This window comes from Myxine glutinosa, chromosome 12 (assembly GCF_964187855.1).
Source record: "Myxine glutinosa chromosome 12, kmMyxGlut1.1, whole genome shotgun sequence".
In the NCBI taxonomy this organism is placed as follows: domain Eukaryota; kingdom Metazoa; phylum Chordata; class Myxini; order Myxiniformes; family Myxinidae; genus Myxine; species Myxine glutinosa.
Window position 1 is genome coordinate 109015304 of NC_136272.1, and position 27913 is coordinate 109043216.

A 27913-nucleotide genomic window follows, 5' to 3' on the forward strand; every position below is an offset into this window, starting at 1 on the left:
GAATTTCAGGTCTTTCCCTCGCGGTCCCCATGTGCTGTTTTTGTCTTTCCCTCGCGGTCCCCATGTACTGTCTATGTCTTTCCCTCGCGGTCCCCATGTACTGTCTTTGTCTTTCCCTCGCGGTCCTCATGTGCTGTTTTTGTCTTTCCCTCGCGGTCCCCATGTACTGTCTTTGTCTTTCCCTCGCGGTCCCTATGTGCTGTCTTTGTCTTTCCCTCGCGGTCCCCATGTACTGTCTTTCCCTCGCGGTCCCCATGTACTGTCTTTGTCTTTCCCTCGCGGTCCCCATGTACTGTCTTTCCCTCGCGGTCCCCATGTGCTGTCTTTGTCTTTCCCTCGCGGTCCCCATGTGCTGTTTTTGTCTTTCCCTCGCGGTCCCCATGTACTGTCTTTGTCTTTCCCTCGCGGTCCCCATGTACTGTCTTTCCCTCGCGGTCCCCATGTACTGTCTTTGTCTTTCCCTCGCGGTCCCCATGTACTGTCTTTGTCTTTCCCTCGCGGTCCCCATGTACTGTCTTTCCCTCGCGGTCCCCATGTGCTGTTTTTGTCTTTCCCTCGCGGTCCCCATGTACTGTCTTTGTCTTTCCCTCGCGGTCCCCATGTACTGTCTTTCCCTCGCGGTCCCCATGTACTGTCTTTGTCTTTCCCTCGCGGTCCCCATGTGCTGTTTTTGTCTTTCCCTCGCGGTCCCCATGTACTGTCTTTGTCTTTCCCTCGCGGTCCCCATGTGCTGTTTTTGTCTTTCCCTCGCGGTCCCCATGTGCTGTTTTTGTCTTTCCCTCGCGGTCCCCATGTACTGTCTTTCCCTCGCGGTCCCCATGTACTGTCTTTGTCTTTCCCTCGCGGTCCCCATGTGCTGTTTTTGTCTTTCCCTCGCGGTCCCCATGTGCTGTTTTTGTCTTTCCCTCGCGGTCCCCATGTACTGTCTTTGTCTTTCCCTCGCGGTCCCTATGTGCTGTCTTTGTCTTTCCCTCGCGGTCCCCATGTGCTGTTTTTGTCTTTCCCTCGCGGTCCCCATGTACTGTCTTTGTCTTTCCCTCGCGGTCCCTATGTGCTGTCTTTGTCTTTCCCTCGCGGTCCCCATGTGCTGTCTTTGTCTTTCCCTCGTGGTCCCCATGTACTGTCTTTGTCTTTCCCTCGCGGTCCCCATGTGCTGTTTTTGTCTTTCCCTCGCGGTCCCCATGTACTGTCTTTCCCTCGCGGTCCCCATGTACTGTCTTTCCCTCGCGGTCCCCATGTACTGTCTTTGTCTTTCCCTCGCGGTCCCCATGTGCTGTTTTTGTCTTTCCCTCGCGGTCCCCATGTGCTGTTTTTGTCTTTCCCTCGCGGTCCCTATGTGCTGTCTTTATCTTTCCCTCGCGGTCCCCATGTGCTGTCTTTGTCTTTCCCTCGTGGTCCCCATGTACTGTCTTTGTCTTTCCCTCGCGGTCCCCATGTGCTGTTTTTGTCTTTCCCTCGCGGTCCCCATGTACTGTCTTTCCCTCGCGGTCCCCATGTACTGTCTTTCCCTCGCGGTCCCCATGTGCTGTTTTTGTCTTTCCCTCGCGGTCCCCATGTGCTGTTTTTGTCTTTCCCTCGCGGTCCCCATGTACTGTCTTTGTCTTTCCCTCGCGGTCCCTATGTGCTGTCTTTGTCTTTCCCTCGCGGTCCCCATGTGCTGTTTTTGTCTTTCCCTCGCGGTCCCCATGTACTGTCTTTCCCTCGCGGTCCCCATGTACTGTCTTTGTCTTTCCCTCGCGGTCCCCATGTACTGTCTTTGTCTTTCCCTCGCGGTCCCCCTGTACTGTCTTTGTCTTTCCCTCGCGGTTGTCAGCTCTTTCACGAGCCTAGATTCAGTATAGAAAAAAAAAAGAAAAAAAAAAAAAAAAAGCCAACATATGGCAAAATGTTGAGATTTGACCAAAGGACCAAGTAGACCAAAGGCCAACAACTTTGGTGGAATTTCTAAAATCCTCAATTTTCATCCAATTTACTTGAGATTTGAAGAGGATTTGCATATCAGGTCACTGCATTCAACCAACAAATATTTTTGAGGTCAACTATGCCAAAAAGGTCAACATAGGCCAAAGATCAACAACTTTGGTGGAATTTCTAAAATCCTCAATTTTCATGAGATTGACTTGGGATTTGAAGAGGATTTGCATATCTGGTCATTTAATTCAATCATCAACTGTTTTGAGGTTGAAAGGTCAACATAGGCTATATTTCTTAAATCGGCAATATTCATCTGATTGACTTTAAATTTGAGGAGGATTTGCATACTTAATCATTGAATTCAACCATTAATAATTTTTAGGTCAACATATGGCAAAATGTTGAGATTTGACCAAAGGACCAAATAGACCAAAGGCCAACAACTTTGGTGGAATTTCTAAAATGCTCAATTTTCATCCAATTTACTTGAGATTTGAAGAGGATTTGCATATCAGGTCACTGCATTCAACCAACAAATATTTTTGAGGTCAACTTAGGCCAAAAGGTCAACAACTTATTTTAGGGATTTCACAAGTATCATGATATGCATGACATAGTTCTTGTTTGTTTGACTGTGAACAGGATATCTCGAAAAGTTATGGACAGCTTTAGACGAAATTTGGCGGAGAGGTAGTGTGTGTGACAAGGACAAAATGATTAGATTGTGGTGAAGATTTGGATCTGGATCCTAATATTAGAATTCTTCACCATTGAGAGATAGGGCAAAAACGATGTATATATAGCAAGATATCTCAAAAAGTTTTGGACGGATTCGGACAAAACTTGATGAATATGTGTGGTATGTGACAAGGACAAAAAATATTCTATTTTGGTGAAGATCCAGATCCAGATTCAAGAGTTTAAAATTTTGAAAATGATTCTTCATCATTCAGAGACAGGGCCAAAGACGATATATTCAGCACGATATTTCAAAAAGTTGTGGATGGATTCGGATGAAACTTGGTGGATGAGATGGGTGGATGACAAGAACAAGCCGATTACCCTTTTGGTTCAGGTCCGAATCCAGATCCAGCCCATCATTGGGATACAAAACATAAACTGTTCAGCCTGGCGGAGGTATACGCTCTACCGAGAGCCGTTCTAGTCTGTTTGTTCTGTTTTTCATTTTTACCACCACTGGGAAACCAAGCATTGGCTTGAATTATTAGTCCCCTACCGGTGTACACCGTAGGGGACTATAGGTTTGCATTCCGTCCCTTCGTCTGTCAGTCTGTCGGTCCATCAGTCCGTCACGCAAAGAACAGCTTTCCGGACTTTTTTCCTAAACTCTTAATGCTAATGATTTCAAACTTTGTACATGGTTTCCTCATGATAAGTTACAGATCAAGTTCGAACCTCACGACGTTTCGATCATTTTTGACAAAGTTATGGCACTTTGAACTTTGGTAATTTCCCCAACAGTTTTCCGGACTATAATTTGGAGTGCGGTAGGTCATAATACTGTCTTCTATGACAGTGCTACCCAATGCCGGTATGGGACATGTATTGCAGCGCAATACTCAGAATGCTTGTTCATCGCCAATTATTCGCTTGCACGACTCGCTCAATGGAATGCTATCAAAATAGTTTTGGATCAGTGTAATGATAAGAAGCTGTCGTTTTGCTTCTTGCTGTTTTCACCAAGTGGTCTGAACACTTACGAGTTGCTTTGGGGGAAACGCATTGATATCGGATTGCGAGAAGGCCGCTCTCACTCAATCATACTCACGTTTACTCTGCTATTGGTGTTTTCCCCTTTAGTTCGCTTCCATTCTGTTTGAGCTCTTCCACAAGCCTTGATCCTGTATACAAAAAAGGGGGAAAATATGGTTATTTAAACACAGGATGATCATACAGGTTGACACCAGAGGCCTGGTCAAACACAAGATGATCACACAGGTGCTCATTTAAATTCAAGAAGATCAGAAAGACGCTTGGTTATGGTTGTGCTGGCTACACCTAGAAAAAGTTAAAAAGCTGAATGTGATGAGCAATCCTCTTAAAAAACATGATTTCACTTTATGACATCACAGAAGACTTGGTTGATGTGTTTTGATACCCTAGATTATTTGGGAGGTGGCTGGAGAGGGGGAGGGTGGCGGTTATTCCTTAAAATATCCGCGTTCAAGTGAAGTCATGACGACTCATTGGAGTGATTCCCTGTGAGAGGGCAATAAACATGTCCATAAACCCACAACCCCGTCCATTAACACATCCTCAAGACGATGCTCGGTGTTAACTAGAATATCTTCATGATGGGAGTGTTCCTCAACAATTCTTATTGTAGAACAATGAGCTCTCAATGAGATATTTGACATTGTACTGTCACACTTCAACCACCGTACTACTACGCCAACTTTATTAAAGATCGCAATTATTCCCATTTTATGGTCGGCCTGGAAAAGTTTTTGTCCAAAGTCTTTCACTAGCCGGTTTGGCAGGTCTAACATTTGCGTGAAGGTGATTTTGTCAGGAATTAGTAATTAGTTCATGGTTCTGGCGATAGACACCTATGACGTATGCCATGGAGTGACATTGAGCATAAGCTCTCAAGGTGTATGAAATACTCCAATGGCTCAGCATCTCAAACAGCCTCCGACAGTCTAGCCTTGCACCGGCCTTCTCATGGTGGGGTTGTTTTCACTAATGGGTGTGTGTAGAGGTTAAAGAAGAATCACAGGCACATTAAAACCAGTTGCTTCAGCAAAATGGTGCTCATTAGCCTTGGTAGGCAGCTCATCTCGGAGAAGGAAACTCTGATTCCAAATCTGCCACTGCCTTGCGGTTCAGGTTTTGAGACCAACGGCTAAGGGTTTGATGAGGTAAAGGCAGCAATCCTTCTCAAAAAGAAGTGGCCTTTGCATTCGTTAACCTGTGGGCCAACTTTGGGAAAGGTGTACAAGTCCCATTTTAGCCTTCCAATCAGAGTTACGTGAAGCCAATGGAGCACGTAGATGGCCTTGCAGGGAGCTGGCATATATTACCAGTAATGGCTGCATGGCCTTGAAGCAAGGCAGACGATTCTCTTATGGAGAACAATGACTTGGGTCACCCATCTAGTATAGACAATGCTCAGAAGAAGGCAATTGCAAACCCCTTCCGTACATGCCTTCCGTACTGTGAGCACCACCATTATTCAGATATCGCCTCCATGTTTTGAACTCCCCCATAAACAGTGATCTGCACTCAACAGGATCTGTACTCTCCATGCAAGGACAACACACAACCTCCACAAATGGTATTTCAAAGACAGCCCACCATGTGACTGTGGTCAACCAGATCAGACTATTCATCACACTGTGAATCAGTGTCACCTATGGAAGTTTGATGAAGGATTTAGGGCAATCCACCTAACAGCAAACAGTGCTGTGACTTGGCTGTCCAACTTACACTTATTGTAGTAATAAGTTTACAGCTGTAGTTTGACACAGGCAAGATAAGATTAGATTCAGCTATATACTCCAACTTCTGCAGCAGATAAAGAAAATGCGGATAAGCTTAAGGGAAAGTTGCAGGAACTGGTGGAATAGGTGTCTAGAGGAGATGGTTTAATTATTATAGGAGACTGGAATGCAAAAATTGGAGAAGCAGGAGCAGCAGGGATTCCAGGAAAGTACCGACTTGGTATCGTAAATGAGCTAGGGGAGCGAAGGCTGGAGTTCTGTGTGGAGAATGAGCTCGTAATTGCTAGCACATGTTTCAACCAACCTAAACGCAGACTGTACACGTGGACTTCACATACTAAGTGGAGGCTCGTGTAAGAGCATATAGAACATATAATAAAGGGAACGGGAGACAAGAGGGGGAGAAAGATGGAAGCACAACAACAGTAGGGAACAGGGACATCAGGAGATCTGTGGAAGGGAGAGGGTTGGGGCGGAGTGCACGGGATAAACAAGATGGACACTCCAAGGACTTTCAAGAAGGAAAACGGAATTTGAAGGAGGTGGGTTTGGGGTGTATTAATGGGGGTAAAAAAGATTAAGGTTTTGGATGGGGGAAGATAAGAGATGGTGGTGAACAGCTCTTTTAAAGACCTGGAGGGAGGAGTGAGATTGAAGAGATTGAGGGAGATTGTTCCACAGGTGGGGGAAAAAGAGGAATGAAAGAGTGAAGGTGAGTAGAGAATCTTGATTTTGGCAATTTCACCAGAAAAAGGTTTCTGGCAGATCTTGTGCGTCCTGCAGGAATATTTTGGGGACATAGCGCAGACAGAGCAGGGGGAGCTAGGCCGGAGAGGAGTCAGTAGAAAATAGAAAGACTACCAACATGCCTGCGGTGAGTGAGTGAAAGGCCCTCAGAATCAGCTTCATCGCGGGAGATTCCAATGATTCTGAAAGCTTTGGTTTCAACCGTGAAGCAGAGATAGGTGTGAGGCAGGAGCACCGGCCCAGAGGGGAGAGCAGTATTCCATTGAGCTGCGGATGAAAGCCTTGTATGTGGTGAGGAGCTCAAGTGTGCCAAGGAAGGACTTCGCACGACGGATGATGCCCAGTCGGCGACTGGCTTTGGAGGCCAGCTTGGAAATGTGGTTTTCCCAGGAAAGATCATGGCAGATAGTGAGACCCAAAGGCGTGAGTTACTGAACTTTTCCGAGAGGATTGTTTTGAAAGTGGATATCAAGGCTTTCCAGACAAAGCGAGAGACAAAGTGAGAGTTTGAGATTAGTCAGGATTGAAAGACATGTTCCACTTGTTTGACCAGTTTGTGATTTTATCCAGGTCTGCAGAGAGTGAAAAGGCTGCTTGCTGCCGATCTGAGGGTTGAGATATGGAGCGGCAGAGAGTGGAGTCATCAGCAAAAAGATAAAGAGGAATTTCCAGAGAGTCGGAGAGATCATTAATGAAGACACAAGAAAAAGCACAGGGCCCAGAACACTACCTTGAGGAACTCGAGCCTGGACAGGAAGGGGAGATGAGAGAAATCCATTTAGAACCACATGTTGACTATGACTGGAGAGGAAGTCCCCGAGCCATGCGTGGAGATTTCCATGGAGAGCATAAGAGGAGAGCTTGGTAAGCAGGGCGGGGTGTCAGACCATATCGAAGGCACGATGGCCAACATACAAATCAGATTGACTACATTCTAATCAACAGAAAACGGAGAAGTGCTTTGCATTCTACTAACATTCTGCCAGGCACAGAATGTGGGGATGTTCATGAATGCCTTGTGGCAAAGCTTCCAGGCAAATTGTGAAAGGTGAAAAAATATATATAAAAAACTCCAACGAGATATGACGTTAAGAACATAGATAAACTAGAACGGCACTCGGTAAAGCGCATCCCTCTGCAAGGTTGAACAGTTTATGGTTTGTATCCCACGGATAGGCCGGATATGCATCCGGATCTGAAACAAAATCTGTTCGGCTTTCTCTTGTCACCCAACCAACTCATTCCCCAAGTTTTGTCTGAATCTGTTAACAACGTTTTGAGATATCGTGCTATATATCGTTATTGGCCCTATCGCTCAATGGTAAAGAATGACTTAAAATTTCTCGTTTCCGGATCCGGATCCGAATTTTCACCAAAATCTAATCATTTCATCCTTATCACAAACCCAACCTGTCCACCGAATTTCAGATGAATCGTTCACACCTTTTTGAGATATCCTGTTCACAAACATACAAACAACCAGGCGGGTGAAAACATATCCTCCGCCCACCTGAAGTGGCGGAGGTAACAAATCAATGTTTGAACAAACAAGGACATGGGCGGGGTCTGCGAGCGGCCAATTTGAGTATTTTGTCCAAGTACTGCTTAGCGGAAGGGTTTTGAAAGTGACATAAAGATGATTTGTGTTCTGCAGTGGTCAAGTATATAATTCAATAGAATTAAAAATAAATTTTAATTAAATAAAATAAAAAATCCACCCCGACCCCTTCCCCGGAAGTTTACCGCCGTTGACGCAGTGTCTTTTACACCACCTTATTTTACATTAGTTTTCATGCCTATTGTTTGTGTCCTTTATGACATCCTTAAAAACAGTAAGTTTCCTGTTTGGAATGATTTTGAGACAGATGGTCAAACAGAGTAAAAACATCTCAACAAAAATAAACAAACGTAATGTTTTTTTAAATCTCACTACTCTCTGTGAATGGGACATTTGGTAATCTTGGGTATTTGTGTACATGGATGATGGAACCACCTTTAGAGGTCATTTTTTCCCGCAGAGCAGAGGTTGGCCTTTTTGGGCACCATCATCCCCTTTTTGAAGCAATGTTTTACAGCCGGATGCCCTTCCTGCCACCAACCCTGTTATTCGCCTCTTGCAACACACAGGGAATTACCAGTGAACTGGTACTCAATTAGCCGACCTCAGAAGGATGACAGGCTGAGTCAACCCCCCTGGTGTTAATTCAGCGATTGACCGGGATTCGATCCCAAGCCGGCACCCTAACCGCTAAGCCAACACCAGGCCTGATGGGACATTTGGTAATCTGGGGTATCTGTGTATATGGATTATGGGACATTTGGTAATCTGGGGTATCTGTGTACAATGGATTATGGGATATTTGATAATCTGCGATATTTGTTTACCATAAATGGATTATGGGAACTTTGGTAATGTGTGGTATTTGTGTACATGTATTATGGGACATTTAGTAATGTGTGGTATTTGTGTACATGTATTATGGGACATTTGGTAATCTGTGGTATTTGTGTACTGTGCATGGATTAAGTGAAGTTTGATGAAACACTGTGCTGCCCCCAGCAGATTCTCACTGTATCTGAGATTATTTGAATCTCTCTAAGTATAGTGCATACTTCTTGCCGAAAAGCTCTTTGGAGGAGGATTAGCTTGCCTTTCGTGGTGTGGAGCCATGAACTTAAACGGCTTTGTTATTTGATATGTTGACATGTGTTCGTATATGCGTTGAGACATTTGTGGAGATGGAGGGCACGTGAGACAGGTGCGTTTTTTATTGTGTTTAAAACGGTGTATCCTCAAATCCTTAGACGAACACTTTCTGATATCTAAATCCTGCCGGTTACGGTTACCCACTCGGAGTGGATTCAGGTGGTTTTAAGTGGATTCAGGGGACTAAATGAGTGTGGGGCTAATTGGTCGGATAAACCTTGCACGCTCATAGCCCCCATTTTCCCCTTTTTATCGAACCAGAATTTGTTAGTTTTTTCCAAATATATTGAGTCACATATTTGTTTTCATCACAGATACATTCTAATGTAATTGTATGTTGTAATTAAATAAACCCAAATGTTCTAGGTTTAATTTCCTCTACTGTTTCAATACAAGGTACTATGAACAGGTAAAAAGTTTGGTGAGAAACTCAAAGGGCAAATTTGGAATGCTTTGGGGATTGGGGTGCTGCCCTTCTCCACTTGACCATACCCAATCTGCAATTTGGAACCAAAAATGGTGGAACTGCCCCAATTGGTGACATTGTAAAGCCATGGTTGCAGAATAAAAATGGATTCCTGACAGCATGAGTGGTACTTGCTCAACCTGTTCCTGTTACCAAAGAGGAATTTAAGGTTGGGTGACGAGACATTGTGGCTTTTCTGCTCGTCACGTGATTAACACATTATGACCCAGACAACAACTTAATGCACACTATGGGGTAGTTGATATTTATCACAACCAGGTATAGTTCAGGATTGTTTTCCATTCTGCAAGCTGTTTATATGTCCTCTTCAAAAGGATCTGTCATTGATAATCATTAACTGAGTCTGTAAAATTAATAAAGGCTTATAAAGGAAATCTACAGTGAATGCGTGATGTCACAGTTGCCAAGGGAGATATGCTGTGGCTCTGATGAGAGCCCATTGGTTACCGGTTACCGGTGACTGGATGATCAGGTGGCCTGGCAGTCATATGGCATGGCGCGTTGCGTGACTGCGGTGTCTCGGTGGACGGAGCCCTCGATTTGAAATGAACCCGGGACAGGGTTGATTCCTTGGATGGTGCGAAGCGTGCTGAATGGTTGAGCCCAGGGTTCCTGGTAAGCCTCCCAAGTTAATGGGTCATAAACGTTTCCTTTTTTTCTTCACCATGAAAAGTAACTTTTCATAAAAGGAGTTTGTTCTGTTATCCGCGAATCTCCTGGTGTGCTCGTGGTTCAATGTGTGAGCCGGTGGATCAATGTGTATGCCAGTTGATCTCTTAGTGTGCTTGTGTATATCTTGGTGCACCGGTGGATCTCTTGGTGTGCCAGTGGATCTCTTGGTGCACCGGTGGATCACTTGGTGTGCCAGTGGATATCTTGGTGTACCGGTGGATCACTTGGTGTGCCAATGTATATCTTGGTGCACCGGTGGATCTCTCGGTGTGCTTGTTAATCTCCTGGGGCACCGGTTGATCTCTCAGTGTGCTTGTGGATATCTTGGTGCACCAGTGGATCTCTTGGTGTGCCAGTGGATCTCTTGGTGCACCGGTGGATCACTTGGTGTGCCAGTGGATATCTTGGTGTGCCAGTGGATATCTTGGTGTACCGGTGGATCTCTTGGTGTGCCAGTGTATATCTTGGTGCACCGGTGGATCTCTTGGTGTGCTCGTTGATCTCCTGGTGCACTGGTGGATCTCTCGGTGTGCTTGTTGATCTATTGGTGCACCGGTTGATCTCTCAGTGTGCTTGTGGATCTCTTGGTGCACCGGTTGATCTCTCAGTGTGCTTGTGGATATCTTGGTGCACCGGTGGATCACTTGGTGTGCCAGTGGATATCTTGGTGCACTGGTGGATCTCTTCGTGTGCCAGTAGATCGCTTGTTATGCCAGTGGATCTCTTGGTGCACTGGTGGATCTCTCTGTGTGCCGGTGAATCTCTTAGTGTGCCGGTGGATATCTTGGTGCACCGGTGGATCTCATGGTGTGCACCAGTGGATCTCCTGGTGCGCCGGTGGATCTTTTCGTGTGCCGTTGGATATCTTGGTCCACCGGTGGATGTCTTTGTGTACCTCTGTATATCTTGGTGTGCTGGTGTGTATCTTGATGCACCGGTGGATCTCCTTGTATGCCGGTGGATATGTTGGTGCGCTGGTGGATATCTTGGTGCACCGGTAGATGTCTTTGTGTACCTCTGTATATCTTGGTGTGCTGGTGTATATCTTGATGCACCGGTGGATCTCCTTGTATGCCGGTGGATATGTTGGTGCACCGGTGGATATCTTGGTGCAATGGTTGATATCTTGCTGCACCGATGCATATTTTAGTGCCACCAGTGGATATCTTGGTGCATCCGTGGATATCCTGGTGCACCGGTAGATATATTGGTGCACCGGTGGATCTCTTGGTGTGCCGGTGGATCTCTTGGTGTGCCGGTGGATCTCTTGGTGTGCCGGTGGATCTCTTGGTGTGCCGGTGGATATCTTTGTATGCCGGTGGATCTCTTGGTTTACCAGTGGATATCTTTGTGTGCCTGTGATGGATATCTTGGTGTGCCGGTGGATCTCTTGGTGTGCCGGTGGATATCTTTGAGTGCCGGTGGATATCTTTGTATGCCTGTGGATCTCTTGGTTTACCAGTGGATATCTTTGTGTGCCGGTGGTGGATATCTTGGTGTGCCGGTGGACCTCCTGGTGTGCCGGTGGATATCTTTGAGTGCCGGTAGATATCTTTGTATGCCGGTGGATCTCTTGGTTTACCAGTGGATATCTTTGTGTGCCGGTGGTGGATATCTTGGTGTGTCGTGGATATCTTGGTGTGCCGGAAGATATATTGGTGCATCACTGGATATCTTGGTGCAACGGTGGATATATTTGTGCGCTGGTTGATCTCTTGGTGTGCCGGTGGATCTCTTGGATTGCCGGTGGATCTCTTGGTGTGCCGGTGGATCTCTTGGTATGCCGGTGGATCTCTTGGTGTGCCGGTGGATCTCTTGGTGTGCCGGTGGATCTCTTGGTGTGCCAGTGGATCTCTTGGTGTGCCGGCTTGCCGCACCGGTGGATATCTTGGTGTACCTGTGTATATCTTGGTGCATTGGTGGATATCTTGATGTGTCGGTGTATATCTTGGTGCACCGGTGGATCTCTTTGTATGCCGGTGGATATGTTCGTGTACCGGTTGATATATTGGTGTGTCGGTGTATATCTTGGTGCACCGGTGGATCTCTTTGTATGCCGGTGGATATGTTCGTGCACCGGTGGATATGTTCGTGCACCAGTGGATATCTTGGTGCAACGGTGGATATCTTGCTGCACCGATGCATATTTTAGTGCACCTGTGGATATCTTGGTGCACTGGTAGATATCTTGGTGCACCGGTGGAACTCTTGATACGCCGGTGGATATCTTGGTGTGCCGGTGGATATCTTGGTGCACCGGTAGATATATTGGTGCACCAGTGGATATCTTGGTGCACCGGTGGATATATTTGTGCGCTGGTGGATCTCTTGGTGTGCCGGTGGATCTCTTGGTGTGCCGGTGGATCTCTTGTTGCACCAGTGGATATATTTGTGCACCCGGTGGATATAGTTGTGCATCTATGGTTCTCTTGTTGTGCCTGTGGATGTCTTGTTTTGCCGGTGGATGCCTTGTTGTGCCAGTGGACATCTTGGTATACTGGTGGATGTCTTGTTGTGCTGGTGGATGCCTTGTTGTGCTGGTGGATGCTGTGTTGTGCTGGTGGATGCCTTGTTGTGCTTGTGGATGCCTTGTTGTGCCGGTGGATGTCTTGTTGTGCCCGTGGATGCCTTGTTGTGCCCGTGGATGCCTTGTTGTGCCTGTGGACATCTTGGTGTGCCCGTGGATGCCTTGTTGTGCCGGTGGATGCCTTGTTGTGCCGGTGGATGCCTTGTTGTGCCGGTGGATGTTTTGTTGTGCCAGTGGATGCCTTGTTGTGCCGGTGGATGTTTTGTTGTGCCCATGGATGCCTTGTTGTGCCGGGGGACATCTTGGTGTGTCCGTGGATGCCTTGTTGTGCCGGTGGATGAGTTGTTGTGCTGGTGGATGCCTTGTTGTTCCAGTAGATGCTTTGTTGTGCCGGGATGCCTTGTTGTGCCAGTGGATGCCTTGTGCCGGTGGATGTCCTGTTGTGCCCGTGGATGCCTTGTTGTGCCAGTGAATGCCTTGTTGTGCCAGTCAATGCCTTGTTGTGCCAGTGAATGCCTTGTGCCAGTGAATGCCTCAAGTGCCAGTGAATGCCTCAAGTGCCAGTGAATGCCTTGTTGTGCCAGTGAATGCCTTGTGCCAGTGAATGCCTTGTTGTGCCAGTGAATGCCTTGTTGTGCCAGGGAATGCCTTGTTGTGCCAGTGAATACCTTGTGCCAGTGAATGCCTTGTTGTACCAGTGAATACCTTGTTGTGCCAGTGGATGCCTTGTTGTGCCAGTGGATGCCTTGTTGTGCAAGTGGATGCCTTGTTGTGCCAGTGAATGCCTTGTTGTGCCAGTGAATGCCTTGTTGTGCCAGTGAATGCCTTGTGCCAGTGAATGCCTTGTTGTGCCAGTGAATGCCTTGTTGTGCCAGTGGGTGCCTTGTTGTGCCAGTGAATGCCTTGTTGTGCCAGTGAATACCTTGTTGTGCCAGTGAATGCCTTGTTGTGCCAGTGAATACCTTGTTGTGCCAGTGAATGCCTTGTTGTGCCAGTGAATACCTTGTTGTGCCAGTGGATACCTTGTTGTGCCAGTGGATGCCTTGTTGTGCCAGTGGATGCCTTGTTGTGCCAGTGAATGCCTTGTTGTGCCAGTGGATGCCTTGTTGTGCCAGTGGATGCCTTGTTGTGCCAGTGAATGCCTTGTTGTGCCAGTGAATACCTTGTTGTGCCAGTGGATGCCTTGTTGTGCCAGTGGATGCCTTGTTGTGCCAGTGGACATCTTGGTATACTGGTGATGTCTTGTTGTGCCTGTGGATGCCTTGTTGTGCCGGTAGACCTTTGTGTGTGTGCCAGTATATGTCATTGCGTTCCATTGGATCGCTTTGTGTGCCAGTAGATGCCTTGGTGTGCCAGTGGACATCTTGGTGTGCCTGTGGATGCCTTGGTGTGCCGCTATACCTGTTGGTGCACTTGTCGATGCCTTGATGTGCAGGTAGACCTCTTGGTATGCCGGTAGACCTCTTGGTGAGCCGGTAAACCTCTTGGTGTGGAGGTAGACCTCTTTGTATGCCGGTAGACCTCTTGGTGAGCCGGTAGACCTCTTGGTGTGCCAGTCGACCTCTGCGTGTGCCCGTGTATGCCTTAGTGTGCCGGTACATCTCTTGAGGTTAATGACTGCATGAAAGGCAGTGCGGTCCATGTGCAGTTGGTGATGTTAATGTGAGAAGCATTTTATAATGAGAACTTCCTTCCATTTTGTATGAACCTAAGTGACCCGAGTGAGTCATTGCGCGGGAATTGTGGATCGTTAATGGAAGCAGGTACAGTAGCCCCTGCTGAACTCTCGTGATTTGTAAAACTATATGTCTCGTTGGCTTTCAGGCAGCATTACTTGCACCCATTGACTTATTCACATTAAGGGTGAATGGAGGAAAGGTGTGAGCCTGGGCTCGGCATGGCCAGAGATCGTGGCTCATGTCGAGTAGTATCAAGGTCTCAGGTTTCATGGTTGATATTGTTCGTTGGCAAACAGTAAGGTGAGGCAGCTGAGCCACGCTGCATTCAAAAGGCCGGAGTGAGGGTTTATTGGTACGGAAACTTGAGCATTTGGACCGAGTTTGGGTTCAGGTGCCTTTGGTGCAGATGAGGTGTGTTCTCCATGGATTGGTCATGCTTCACATATTTCGCCATTTGAGGAACACGATGTGTGATTGTCCGTTTCGTGTTTCCTTGGCATTTCTCTTTAGACCTATAAATCCAATGTGAAAACAATGGGAACCTTAAACATCAATGATATTTCCTAACTTTAGAGTTTTCCCCAATGTAACTTCCTTTCTCAGAAATGTGTGTAATTTTCAAAGTGGAAACTCTTTTCAGGTTATGGGAAAGATGTTATTCTATGCAAATAATAGAGTCTGCACTAATTCGCTGTGCTGTTTGATTTGTAGTTCTGAAGTACATGCTCTTATGTGCACAAACGTGTCGATCCTACAAAGAGAAACTTCATCCCTGGCATAGACTTGAGTTTTCCCTGCAGCATCAGGCTGGACTGCATGCTCCACTGTTTACCCTGGCCCGTCCTTGGGTTAGTGTGATCAAAACAGCCATCTGTCTGAGACATGACGTGACCATTCGTGCTCGCACGACATTGAGCTCTCATGTGGTCACTCTTGGGAGAAGGTGCAGCCGAAACAGGCCGAACTGGCTAGGCCCCGATTGTGCGAAGGCTGGCTGCATGACTTGTAATTGCCATAGTGACCGAGGCCTGAAGCGATGAACAACTTGCATGTTGTGTGGGAAGGAGTCATGGGTGTTGGATGTATGTACTGGGTGTGTTCCACTTACCCGTGATCAAACCAGACCTTGAAAGGTGGACTTTGTAGGGTCAGGTTGTAAAGGGTAAGGAAGTGTAACTGTGTGCACCAGATTATCTTAATTTAAACACATCGTTGGGCCAAAAGCTTTTACACATTTCAACACCTGCTGATGGACATTGAATTGAAGTTTAAAGTTCACACATTGTACAATCCGAGAGGTTTATCCTTGTTTGAAAGCATTTGTTAGGGTCTGCGAGAGGTGGCTCCAATCCATCAAAGGAACCACATAAACCTGTAGAAGAGAACGAAACCGTGGATCGACCTGGGCCCTGAACAATCACCTGGCTCGTAACCAGATATTCAGTGTAAACACAGTTGCCATACGGCCTCGCAGCAAACACTCAAACAATTTGCCACGTCCCAGAGGCATCGCAAAGCAGGAATGTTCTTCGTTGATCGAAGTTCAGATTGCGAATGCAGTGGAACTTGAGGAAAGGGAAATGAGTGTTTCTACTGGGTGGTGATGTGGACCCTTTGGATCAGGGAACTTGTTTTTTTTGTCAGTAGCGAAAAGGAGGGGTTGATGGAAGAGAAAGAGGGTGTTGTATAGTTTGGATTCGAATCTGAAAACCTTCAGGGCAAGAGAAGGCGTGGGAGGATGATGATTGGGTGGATCAAAGATAAAATATTGTTGCGGATCTCGGGTTCATCGACATACTAAGGGGGGTTAAGCCCTGCTCCCCCTCGAACTCCGAGTCCATGAGGCCACCACCCACACTACACTCGTGGTGGACGGATTGCTAAGCAATTCCAGCCGCCGAGCCCGCAGCTACGCGTGGAAGGGTTAACGGTCACGACCCGAGTACCTTCAACACACGCAGCTGTGAGAACGGGGACTGAACCTCGCACGAGTCACGCTGGTATTGAACGCCCGAGCGGTTGTGCGTCGTGTAACTCGTGCCGTTAACACTATTGAACCCGATCGAGCGGTTTTAATTCGGGCAATGCTAGGCCAATGTTGAAAGGACGATGACGGCCAGGTTGGAAACAAACCACAGGATTTATTTACACGGTACAGTATTCACAGGAAAAGCACACAGCGAAGAATCTTAACGGCCTTACCTACGTCCCAGACAAGGGCCCTCAGATTCGTTCAGGGAAGGGAAGGAAGAGGGGAATGCGCATAAAGCGCGGCCGCTTTGTGCAGTTTGCCTGGACGGGCTCGTTGGGCGGATACCCCCAAGGATCGCTCCAACCCGGGACACCACGGCCGGGGATGTTCGCGGTAGGGGCGTTGATCACGGATGTGCACGTAGCAGGAATCTGAGGAGCGTATCTCGGGGTCAGCGAGGCAGAGCGCGCGTGGCAGAGAGGGCGTCTATATGCAGGGAGTCCAGGCAGAGGGAGAGGCGGGGCAGAGAGAGAGAGAGAGAGAGAGAGAGAGAGAGAGAGAGAGAGAGAGAGAGAGAGAGCGGGGGTTCGGGCCGGGTTTTATAGCCCCCTGACCCCCCCACTCGAATGTTCCACAGGCCTCCATTGGCCGGCTGGAGTCACGTGCCGTGACAGCCCCTTATTGGTCACCCTTGGCCACGCCCTTCAGCTCCCATTGGCTGTTCGCTGTTCTCTGGCCACCCTCCAGCTCCTTCCCGGGCCTGCAAGGCTTGTCCTCGGCCCATGACAAAGCACTTTAGGCTGCAATGAGGCCTACCATCATCCTGCCTGCCTTAACGCATACTAACACTGGGAAGGAGACTATACTTCACATTTAATAAGAAATAACTAACTAAGCGAGGCTATATGTTGTGGTGCATTTAACTTTGGGGGGAGGGTGGGGGGTTGCGTTTATTTACAAAACCGCAACAATATCTTTGTGAAAATGGATCTCTTTCTGGAGGTTAAGATTTCAGTTTGATTAAAAGGTGAGTCTTATGAAAAAAAATTCTTTCCATAAGATGAGTTGAATTATTCTTACGGATATATGTGAGACAACAACAACAACAACATGCATTTTAAGGCCATTTTCCCCGCTAGAGCGGGGGTTAGCCTTGCGGGCCCCATGGCAATCATGGTTCCCTGTTTGAGGCAATGTTTTTATGGCCGGATGCCCTTCCTGATGCCAACCCTTGGTCGCCTCTTCGATGCGCATGGATACGGTGTACCTATTCTAAACCGGGGTACACACCGGGATCATTCATCCCAGCAAGCTGGTGCTCAATTTGCCGACCCCGGAAGGATGACAGGCTGAGTCAACCCCCCTGGTGTTAATTTAGCAATCGACCGGGATTCGAACCTAGGATCTGAGGATCCCAAGCTGGCACCTTAACCGCTAAGCCAACACCAGGCCAACACATGGTTAGGATGAAGGTGTATATTTACTGAATATTAATAAGACCAGTTATCCTGGATGGAGCAGAGTCCTCAGCATTGATAAAGGAAGAGAGATTGCTGAAGAGGTGATCTTTCTGAGTGAAAGGAAGAGGATGAGTCGGAGTAAGGGACATGAAAGTAAAGGCACGGGGAGCATGTGCACATTGGTTGGAGTGATTGCTTAGGCGAGAGGAGAGGGATTGTGTTCAGGCAGGCCATTGATATGGATGTAATTAGCAGGAGGTGAAGGGGCAGACCATAATTGAAGTTGAAGAAGGTGTTGGAGTGGGACTGGAGCGTAGTGTGTGGGTGCTGAGAGAGGATGCTCGGTATAGAGGGGTTTGGAGAGAGAAAAGCTCGTGATGCCGACAACGCAATAAGGTGGGATTCATCGGGGGGGGGGGGGGGGGGGGGATAGTAGTAGTAGTAGTAGTAGTAATAATAATACATAAGTGTGCTTTGGAGTATTATTATTGTTATTTTTCTGTAACATTGCTAGCATGCCATGACCTCTGACCTTTGTGCCATAAAGCATCAGATCACATCTGAGCACAGTATGGGTAGTACAACGTGGGTGTTCACCCTTAGGAAATCCAGAAAACAACATCTGTTCAACACCAAGATTGAACTTTCAAACTGGTCTCACGCCTCTAAAACCTGGTGGCACCTTGTGAAGTCTATCTCTGGTGTATGCTACTCTTCCATCTATTCCCTCTCTTCAAATGGCACGACAGCCGACTCTGCTTGTGAGAAGGCCGAATGCCTCAATTCCATGTTTGCTTCAAAATTGTGTGCCTCAACCCCTCACTCTCTGTACCCATCCTTCCCTGCATACCCACCACCTCCTGGACTGTGTCTTTTGCAACTGAGAAGGTGGAGAATTTCTGGAAACTGGAGACTCTGTTTCTGTAACTGGAGCGGACGGCGTCAGCTCACGTGTCTGACCTCCTCTGCTGGACCTGCACATCCTCTCTCTCTGCCCTTTTCACTGTCATTTGCCCTAGGTTGTTTTCCATTTACTTGGAAGTCAGGCAACATCAGTTCATTACATAAAAAGGTGCAAAAGCCGATCCACTTAACTATAGACCTATCGGCTTACTCCAATCATGAGGAAGGTCAAGGAATTCATCATTGCAGTTCATTTGAAATCCTTCCTTTTCTCCAACAACCTCATCTCAGATCACCAATTTGGATTCAGACCAGGTCACTCCACCTTGGACATTGACATAACCTTGATTGATCATTATATCGTGATTGACAAATTGATCATATGCTCTTGTAGCCAGCATGTGCCGCTCTCAACGGAATCCTTTCATCTCCTCTCACTGTCAAAGCTGGAGTACCCGAGTCAGTGTTTTGGGCCTAATCCTAATCCTCATCAACAATCACTACGACTCTCTGGAAAATCCTCTTTATCTATTTAGCCACCAACAGGGAGGAGCAGAACCTCATATCGGTTGGGAACCTAGAACCCTAATGTTTTATTACCTTTGCCACAGAAGGTGGATGGAAGTTATGTTTATGTTTTCACCAGTTCGCTTGTCTGTCTATCTGTATGTCTGTGAGCGGGATATGTCAAAAAGTTATCGACGGATTCAGTCGAAACTTGGTGGATGGGTTGAGTGTGGGACAAGAACAAGCCGATTAGATTTTGGTTCAGGTTAGGGTCCAGATCCGGCCTATGAGTGGGATACAAAATGTAAACTGTTCAGCCTGGCAGAAGTATGTGTCCTACCTCGTGATGTTCTAGTTGTTGATGTCCTAACTTTCATTTTCTTTTCATAAATTTTCATGATTTTTCATCCTGATCCTGTGGAAACCTCAACTGATCTGCACTACTCCATTAAATTATTATCTCACAAGGATTATAATCTGAGGATGCAGAGCAAACGCTGTGCTAAACATTGAGCTACTCACAGTTCATTCAGGAGATAATTTGGTTTGTAGCCGCGTCGCAGACGCTGCTCATAGAGTGCCCTCTGCTGTTGTTCTTGTTCTTGTTCTTCTTCTTCTTCTTCTTGTTCTTGTTGTTCTTGCAGAGAAGATAAAACCTCAAAGCTCCACCCATTCTGGGAACCATAGCTCCACTCATTGTGGGAGAGGCTTCATATAAACAAATATCCACCATTTTATTAACTCGCATAGCTTTGAGGCCTGTTTTGTAGGCCCGTGGTGTCTTGCTCTCTCACACAGTTTTCTTTCAAATCAAATTCGATATATCATTTCATTTTTCACAGTCGCTAACATAGTTTTAGACTCGGTTGAAAAAAACCGGGAAGAAAATCCGATGAAAGTTGCCCTTTATAGAACGAAATGAATTCTCAAAGGCCTGTAACTTCAAGTCCATTGAGATATATTTTTTTTAAATCGCGGCATGGTCAGTCATACACCGCCCAAAATAACAGACGGGAAAATGCCGAGATATATATATTTTGTTTAAATCGCGGCATGGTCAGTCATACCCCGCCCGAAATAACAGACGGGAAAATGCCGAGATATATATAAAAATTCGTCCATTTGATGACAATCGTCACGATGAAATATTTAATTTATACGTCGTCACAATAATGTGGAGAGAGGAGCATAGCTTCGTTCACGTGTCGCCACACACGGGAAATTGCCGAGATATATATTTTTAAAATCGCGGCATGGTCAGTCATACACCGCCTGAAATAACAGACGGGAAAATGCCGAGATATATTAAAAATTCGTCACCACACACGGGAAATTGCCGAGATATATTTTCACTTTGCACAAAAATAACATCAAGTAATCGAATCAATAGGAATGTCCTGTGCCTATAACATCGACGTTATAGGCACAGCTGCATCTAGGTATTGTGTAACATCGACACGGCTTTTGTTTTAATTAAAACTTTTTGCTCTTGTTTAACATAAATTAGGGATAAAATTTTCACTCTGTTTCATCATAGGTATAATACTATGAATGATAGTAGTAAATATGGTAGACAATATGAGATGGTGATGGATTACCGTGTGTTAAAGACCATGAGAGAACACACTTGGAGATGGGATTTTACAGATTAGAGAAAATGGGGACAATGGAGTAGAGGTGAATATGAGGCTGAGCTTTGGGTAAGGTGACAAGTTTTGGGTTCCTGGATGAATATGTGCTTCCCAGTAGTGTTTAATAGTGGTGAAGGGACACTGAGGGTAGGAGGGATAAGATTCGGGGAACGGTGATAAAGGAATATGAGGCTAGCAACATGGAGGAGGAAAGAAGGCCTGTGCGTCATTCATTCCCTATTTGAGAAATTCTGATGAGTCCCAGAGCCTTGGAAACCTTTATTTGGAGAGTGACATGTGAAAATCCCTAAGAGCACTAGTTCACAGAGGGGAGTTGGATTCTTTTGCACTGTGGATAAATGACTTCTATATCATCATGAGCTGACAATGTCCAAGAAATGAATTAGTTCAACAAAGAGTTTTAAAGTGGATACAAAATTCCACATAAGGATGGAGATATGGCTAGACCAAGACAGGTTGAGGACTATAGTAAGACTAAGGAGCTCAAAGAGATATTAATTGCGGAAGTAAAGTGTGAGAATTTTGTGATGTTTGTGAAGGGATGGAGGGGAGAGGGAGAGGGAGAGGGAGAGGGAGAGAGAGAGAGAGAGAGAGAAAGAGAAAGAGAAAGAGAAAGAGAAAGAGAAAGAGAAACCAGGCAGGAATGAATGCCATGTTCCTGTTGAGTTTTTCCTTCAATGCAACAACTCTAGATCCACATTACAAAACACTGTAAGACATGGGTTTTAAAAACTGAGGGTCTGAGGGTTCTCGCAGAAAAGAATGTGAACAATTTATTGAAGGCCTTCGGGCAACATGAGCGGTCAATGGTGAAACTGGTTTGAGCACAAAAGTAGGTTCTCTCCAAGTTATTGCACATCAAGCAAGATCCTGTGATTATGAGCCAGCAGTATGTGTTTCAGTTTGAAAATCAAAATACCTGCACATTGGCTTTCAGTGTCATGGAGAGTATTGAAAGCTCCTTTGGGGTTTGCACTTTTTTGTCCAAATCAGATTGTCCAAATGCATCTTGTCAAGACCGCTTTGAAAATGATGAAATTCAAAAACAGAACCACTCTGAGATGTAAATGCACCTTAAAGCAATATAAACAAGAAAGAGCAATCAGAGATTGCAAACCCACGCCATGATGTATTTTCAGTGGTTTTTAAGGCTTTTGTGGTAAAACAAATATGGCGGCCGAACCACGTGACCAATGATGTCATCATTTTTTTTTCTCCACTAATTTATTCCTACATTATGCTCAAGAAATTTCATCTTGATCGGATGAAGTTTTGTACTTGTCGAATTATGACGTCATAATGGAGGTACTTATGACATCATCATTAACATATTTTATTCCCCATGGAGAGTTATTTTCAATGAGCCATGTCTCAATTTTTTCTATGCAGTGCTTTCAGAGATATAGAGGTGCAAATGTTTTTGGTTTTTCCAAGATGGCGGCCGAACCACGTGACCGATGATGTCATCATTATTTTTTTTTTCTCCCACTAATTTATTCCTAGATTACGCTCAAGAAATTCCATCTTGATCGGATGAAGTTTTGTACTTGTCGAATTATGACGTCATAATGGAGGCACCTATGACATCATCATTAACATATTTTATTCCCCATGGAGCGTTCTTTACAATGAGCCATGTCTCAATTTTTTCTATTCAGCGCTTTCGGAGATATAGAGGTGCAACGTTTTTCGGTTTTTCGAAGATGGCGGCCGAACCACGTGACCTGTGACGTCATAATTATCATAACTATTCTACAGGTGGAGTTGCACATATGGTGTAAATTTCCTGTCAATCGGACCAACGGTTGCAGAGAAAATCATATTTATTCTGTGCGGACAAACAAACAAACAAACAAACTCAGATGCAATACACTCTCCTCAGGCGAGGGTAACCAGAAAGCATCTGAAAATGCAAGCCGGTCCACGTCCCCTTTGTATTCGGACTTCTACTTCTTCTTCTTCTTCTTCTTCTTCTTCCGTATGTTAAACGTGACAAAAGCAGATAAAAAAATACAAAACAACATAATTTTAAGCGACCTTGACCTTTTGACCTCAAAAGCAATAGGTTTCAGTGACTCAATTTGGAAGCCCTGCTCAAATTCCAAGTAGATCAGATGGCAATTGATGATTTTGTGACCTTGACATTTTTGACAAAACACAGGTTACACTCTATGAATTGGGTCATAATTGGTCACTGGCATATTGATATGACTGACATATGGATGTTTTATGTAACCTTGACCTTTTCCTTTTGATCTAAAAAAAACACAATCGGTTTCTAGATTTTGATTGGTGAACCAATTCAGTGATCTAATATGTAGATTCTTGAAAGTTTATGTCCATCGGATGAAAAGTGATGATTTTATGTGACATTGACCTTTGACCTTTTATCTGAAAACACCATCTGCTTGTAGTTTTTGATTGGTGAACCAATTCAGTGACAAAATATGCAAATTCTTAAAATTTCGGGTCAATTGGATGAAAATTGACGATTTTATGTGACATTGACCTTTGACCTTTTGATCTAAAACACAATCGGCTTCTATCTTTTAATTGGTTAACCAATTCAGTGACAATATGCAAATTCTTCAAACAACTGGCTCAGAGCATGGCGAGCCTCTTAATTTCTTGCTAAGTTAACAAAAGCAAGCTTGAGTAGGTGAGTTATCAGTGCCAACATCACCTGTCTGCTCCAACTCCTCAGGCAGGTTGGGAACCTCAAGCTGGGGGTTGTAATCTCAGACAGGTTAGGAACATCAGACAGGTTGGGAATCTCAGACAAGTTAAGAACATCAGACAAGTTGGGAATCTCAGACAAGTTAAGAACCTCAGACAAGTTGGGAATCTCAGACAAGTTAAGAACCTCAGACAAGGTTGGGAATCTCAGACAAGTTAAGAACATCAGACAAGTTGAGAATCTCAGACAAGTTAAGAACATCAGACAAGTTGGGAATCTCAGACAAGTTAAGAACCTCAGACAAGTTGAGAATCTCAGACAAGTTAAGAACCTCAGACAAGGTTGGGAATCTCAGACAAGTTAAGAACATCAGACAAGGTTGGGAATCTCAGACAAGTTAAGAACATCAGACAGGTTGGGAATCTCAGACAAGTTAAGAACCTCAGACAAGTTGGGAATCTCAGACAAGGTTGGGAATCTCAGACAAGTTAAGAACCTCAGACAAGGTTGGGAATGTCAGACAAGTTGGGAATCTCAGACAAGTTGGGAATCTCAGACAAGTTAAGAACCTCAGACAAGGTTGGGAATCTCAGACAAGTTAAGAACATCAGACAAGTTGGGAATCTCAGACAAGTTAAGAACCTCAGACAAGTTGGGAATCTCAGACAAGTTAAGAACCTCAGACAAGGTTGGGAATCTCAGACAAGTTAAGAACATCAGACAAGTTGGGAATCTCAGACAAGTTAAGAACCTCAGACAAGTTGGGAATCTCAGACAAGTTAAGAACCTCAGACAAGGTTGGGAATCTCAGACAAGTTGGGAATCTCAGACAAGTTAAGAACCTCAGACAAGGTTGGGAATCTCAGACAAGTTAAGAACCTCAGACAAGGTTTGGGAATCTCAGACAAGTTAAGAACCTCAGACAAGTTGAGAATCTCAGACAAGTTAAGAACCTCAGACAAGGTTGGGAATCTCAGACAAGTTAAGAACATCAGGCAGGTTGGGAATCTCAGACGAGTTAACAACCTCAGACAAGGTTGGGAATCTCAGACAAGTTAAGAACATCAGACAGGTTGGAAATCTCAGACAAGTTAAGAACCTCAGACAAGTTGGGAATCTCAGACAAGTTAAGAACCTCAGACAAGTTAAGAACCTCAGACAAGTTGGGAATCTCAGACAAGTTAAGAATCTCAGACAAGTTAAGAACATCAGACAGGTTGGGAATCTCAGACAAGTTAAGAACCTCAGACAAGGTTGGGAATCTCAGACATATTGGAAATCATGATGGGAACCATCCAATAATGTATATCTTGGCTGTCTTCCAAAACGATTTTGTTTCGTATCGAGAAAGTACATTAATTATATCTGGAACCTTGTAAAAACATTGTCCTCTGCAGTCTTTTACATCTAAATTTTACCGACAACGTGACATCTAATTTCAACTGCTTTTGGAAATGTTTCAATGATAAGTTCAACCAAGTTATTTGCCCGAGTCCCACGCGCATGTCAGATTCTGCTTGGGCCTTAGTTGTTGTTCAAATAAACAGGAACCTGAGTCCAACTTGATTGTGGATCTTGGTGCGAGCCCCGCATCGCTGTAGCCACACTCGAGTTTGGTGCAACGCAGGAAGCATTACTGAGCAGATGCCCTTTGTGTGACCAGTTTTTCGATAATTTCATTTCCTGATAAAGTTTCGGCTATGAATCGTAAAATGCCATGTCCCATGTCCATGTTCCCATGCAGATCCGGCATTGCTTTTGTCTGCGCAGCTGCGTTCCTGCGAGCGCACGATGGGTGTGGGGGTGGTGGGTACATTGGAAGGCCGGTGGTTTCGATGTAAGTTGCTAGTTCCGTTTTTTTTTGCGTGTGACAACAATTTCATCATCATCGCTTTGCCCTCCGTTCCCTCCCTACCCACTCGCACAGGTCTCCGAGTGGCCTATGCTATGGAGGCACCGAAAGGGGCTTGGCTCGCTCGGCTCAACCTTAGGTGAGCGGGTCATCGTTATTTCGGTTTGTCGCTGATTCACCATGGTGCCGTCGGCCGCGCATCATGCTCGCTACCTTACGGTGCTCGGATGCTCCTCGAGTGGAGTTCACATCTGCTTGTACTTGCGGACATCGCTCGGAAGCCAGATGGCTGCCTGCCCACCGACATGGTGGCTTTCTTTGGGTCTCGAGTTGCTTCTTGGCAGCTCGTGCTGTAGCCCTGATGTCATGATGGGAAAGATCCTTCCGTTGTTGATGATGTTGTCCTTTGTACGATTTGGTTTCTATTCATTTTGATGTTTGAATTCCCCGTTGTTAAAATTGTTTTTCACGATTGATCAGCAAACACTTCAAAGGCGAGCCTGATTGGATGCTCAGGGTCAGGACATATCGTCTCTTTCACGAGAATGGTAATACATGTATAAATCTGCACGAAAGGTGTACTTTAACGCACGTGTATACTGCATCCTTTTCCTGGGACATGACCGTAAGCTGCACTTGGAGGAATCCTGGGATAAAGGTTGTTGTTGTTGTTGTATAGCCCCCCGACAGTTCCCTGGAACATGCCCATGGCATGGCGACAGCCGGAAGATCTCCCAGGAACGACGCAGAGATTCCCCACATCCAGGATGGTGTATCCCGCCTTCACGAAGTCAGGGCCACGACAGAGTTAGAAAGAAAGAAGGAAGGAGAGAGACAAGAGGGAAAGGGCCGGTCCATGGGGACCAATTTGACCGTGCTGTCCTGATGAATCTGGGCAACAGGGGAAAAAGGGGAAGGGTTGGCCCCCCGACTTGCGTTGGGGGAGGGCAGGGGGGTACAACCACCACAAAGAGGTGCCCCCAATAGTCGTGGGATAGAGAGGTCGTTGTTGTTGTATAGCCCCGGACAATTGCTTCAAACAAGCCCGCGGCACGGAGACAGCCGATCGATCTTCCAGGAATGACCCAGAGATCCCCCACATCCAGGATTGTGTACCCCTCCTCCCTTCACGAAGTCAAGACCATGGTAGAGTTAAGAGAGATCGAGATAAAGAGAAAGAGAGAGAGAAGAGGGAAAGGGCCTGTCCATGGGGTACTCTGACCGAGACCACACTGCCCTGATGAATCCGGGCAGCAGGGAAGAATGGGGAAGATTTGGCCCCCGACTTGCATTGGAGGGGGGGGGGGGGGGTACAACCACCACAAAGAAGCATCCCCGATAGTTGTGGGGTGAGAGGGTTGGATGTGGCGCAGCCATGATGACTGTCCCTTGTATTTCCTGAAAGTAATTCAGAGTTCAAGTAGCAAATGCAGCTTCTTCTTCAGCAATTACTACACCTGACTTTAGTGAATTACAAAGGAGTGGGTGAGAGAAATAACCTCAATGTTAGTGTAACGCTGCACTGAACATGCCATTAACAGTCGTTGAAAAGTAGTTATTTTGCAGGTCATGCTTTATCAGGAGGTGCATGTTACAGTTTATCAATGACTACTCTTCCTGCTTAAGGAGTTGTTTGTTTCCGCTCCGCCATCTTTGAAAACAAAACGAACCTGTCATACAGTGTTGGGCGTGGACATGCCACAGGCCAAAGGGTCCAGATAGCGCCTCCTCCCGCATCTAAGTTTCCTTGGAGATCTTTCTATGCCAATACCATGTCACCAGATATACTAGCCAGCAGAGCAAATTGAGATATTTGCTCAACCAGTCGCAGGGTTACCATTATAATTATACTCATAGTTAAAGATTGATATGTGTGTGTGTATATATATATATATACACAAGTTCCAGATTGAGCAATTCCATGGTTTTGGCAAAATTACTAATTTGAAGAGGTCGTTATTCTACCCTCGACCATGATGTGGCATCTGCTCCCCAATTGTCTGGACTTGCCGTGATGTTATTCTGTTGGAATTGTTCCCAAACCCAGTCAAGGTGATGGTAGACAGGTATGGTGTTGTATCCTGAAGCACGAGCCTCTTGCCTCCTCAGCCTGTTGTATGTGCGTTGTTTGTATCGTGCAAACTTGGGCGCATCGACCGATGAGGTCACGACAATCGCCTCTCATCCGCTCTGGCCCTTCCCTCACAAAACCTCCCTAAACATTTCTCTAGTTATGATGGGAATTTGATGAGAATCTCAGCAGATCCCACGAGAAATGCACAAAGGGATTTTTTGAAAGGGTCTGTCTCTTTTGCCCTTCAAATGTCTTTCGACGTCCCTTCATGTTGTTCTGTTTGTCCACCATTTAGCTGCTTGTCTGTGTCACTTTTCCAAGTCACATCGCATTCGCCCCTCGAGCTCTTCCCTCGGCCTTGGCAGTGGTTTCAATTTTTTCTTTTTAACATCCACTTTTCTCTTCCCCATTCCACATCGTGACACATCAGTGATGATGATTCCACTAACAACATTGTAACATGTGCTGTCTGTGTTTATATTTCCCAACCGTTGCATGTGTGGCACTCTCATTTATTTAATTTACGTCAACAGCATGCATGGAAGTCCTTTTACTGCTAATGGTTCGGATTGAAATACTACAAGGTCTGAATATAACTCACGGATGTGGTTACAAAGCT

The 27913-nt window shown here is 45.8% G+C and overlaps 1 protein-coding gene across 7 annotated transcripts in view; it reads left to right on the forward strand.

Moving 5' to 3' along the window:
- LOC137437763 (ETS-related transcription factor Elf-1) overlaps positions 1-27913 on the forward strand; it is a 98212-nt gene that overhangs the window by 32693 nt on the left and 37606 nt on the right. For 2 of the 7 annotated variants that reach the window (XM_078766218.1, XM_068132363.2), the window contains exon 2: positions 25296-25359. The exons of 3 other annotated variants lie outside the window; for them this stretch is intronic. The gene's annotated coding sequence lies outside the window, so the exon portion shown is untranslated. Of the gene's footprint in view, positions 1-9719; positions 9935-24967; positions 25175-25295; positions 25360-27913 lie in introns of those variants that run through there. 2 more of the 7 variants (XM_078766217.1, XM_068132364.2) reach the window with 2 other exon arrangements.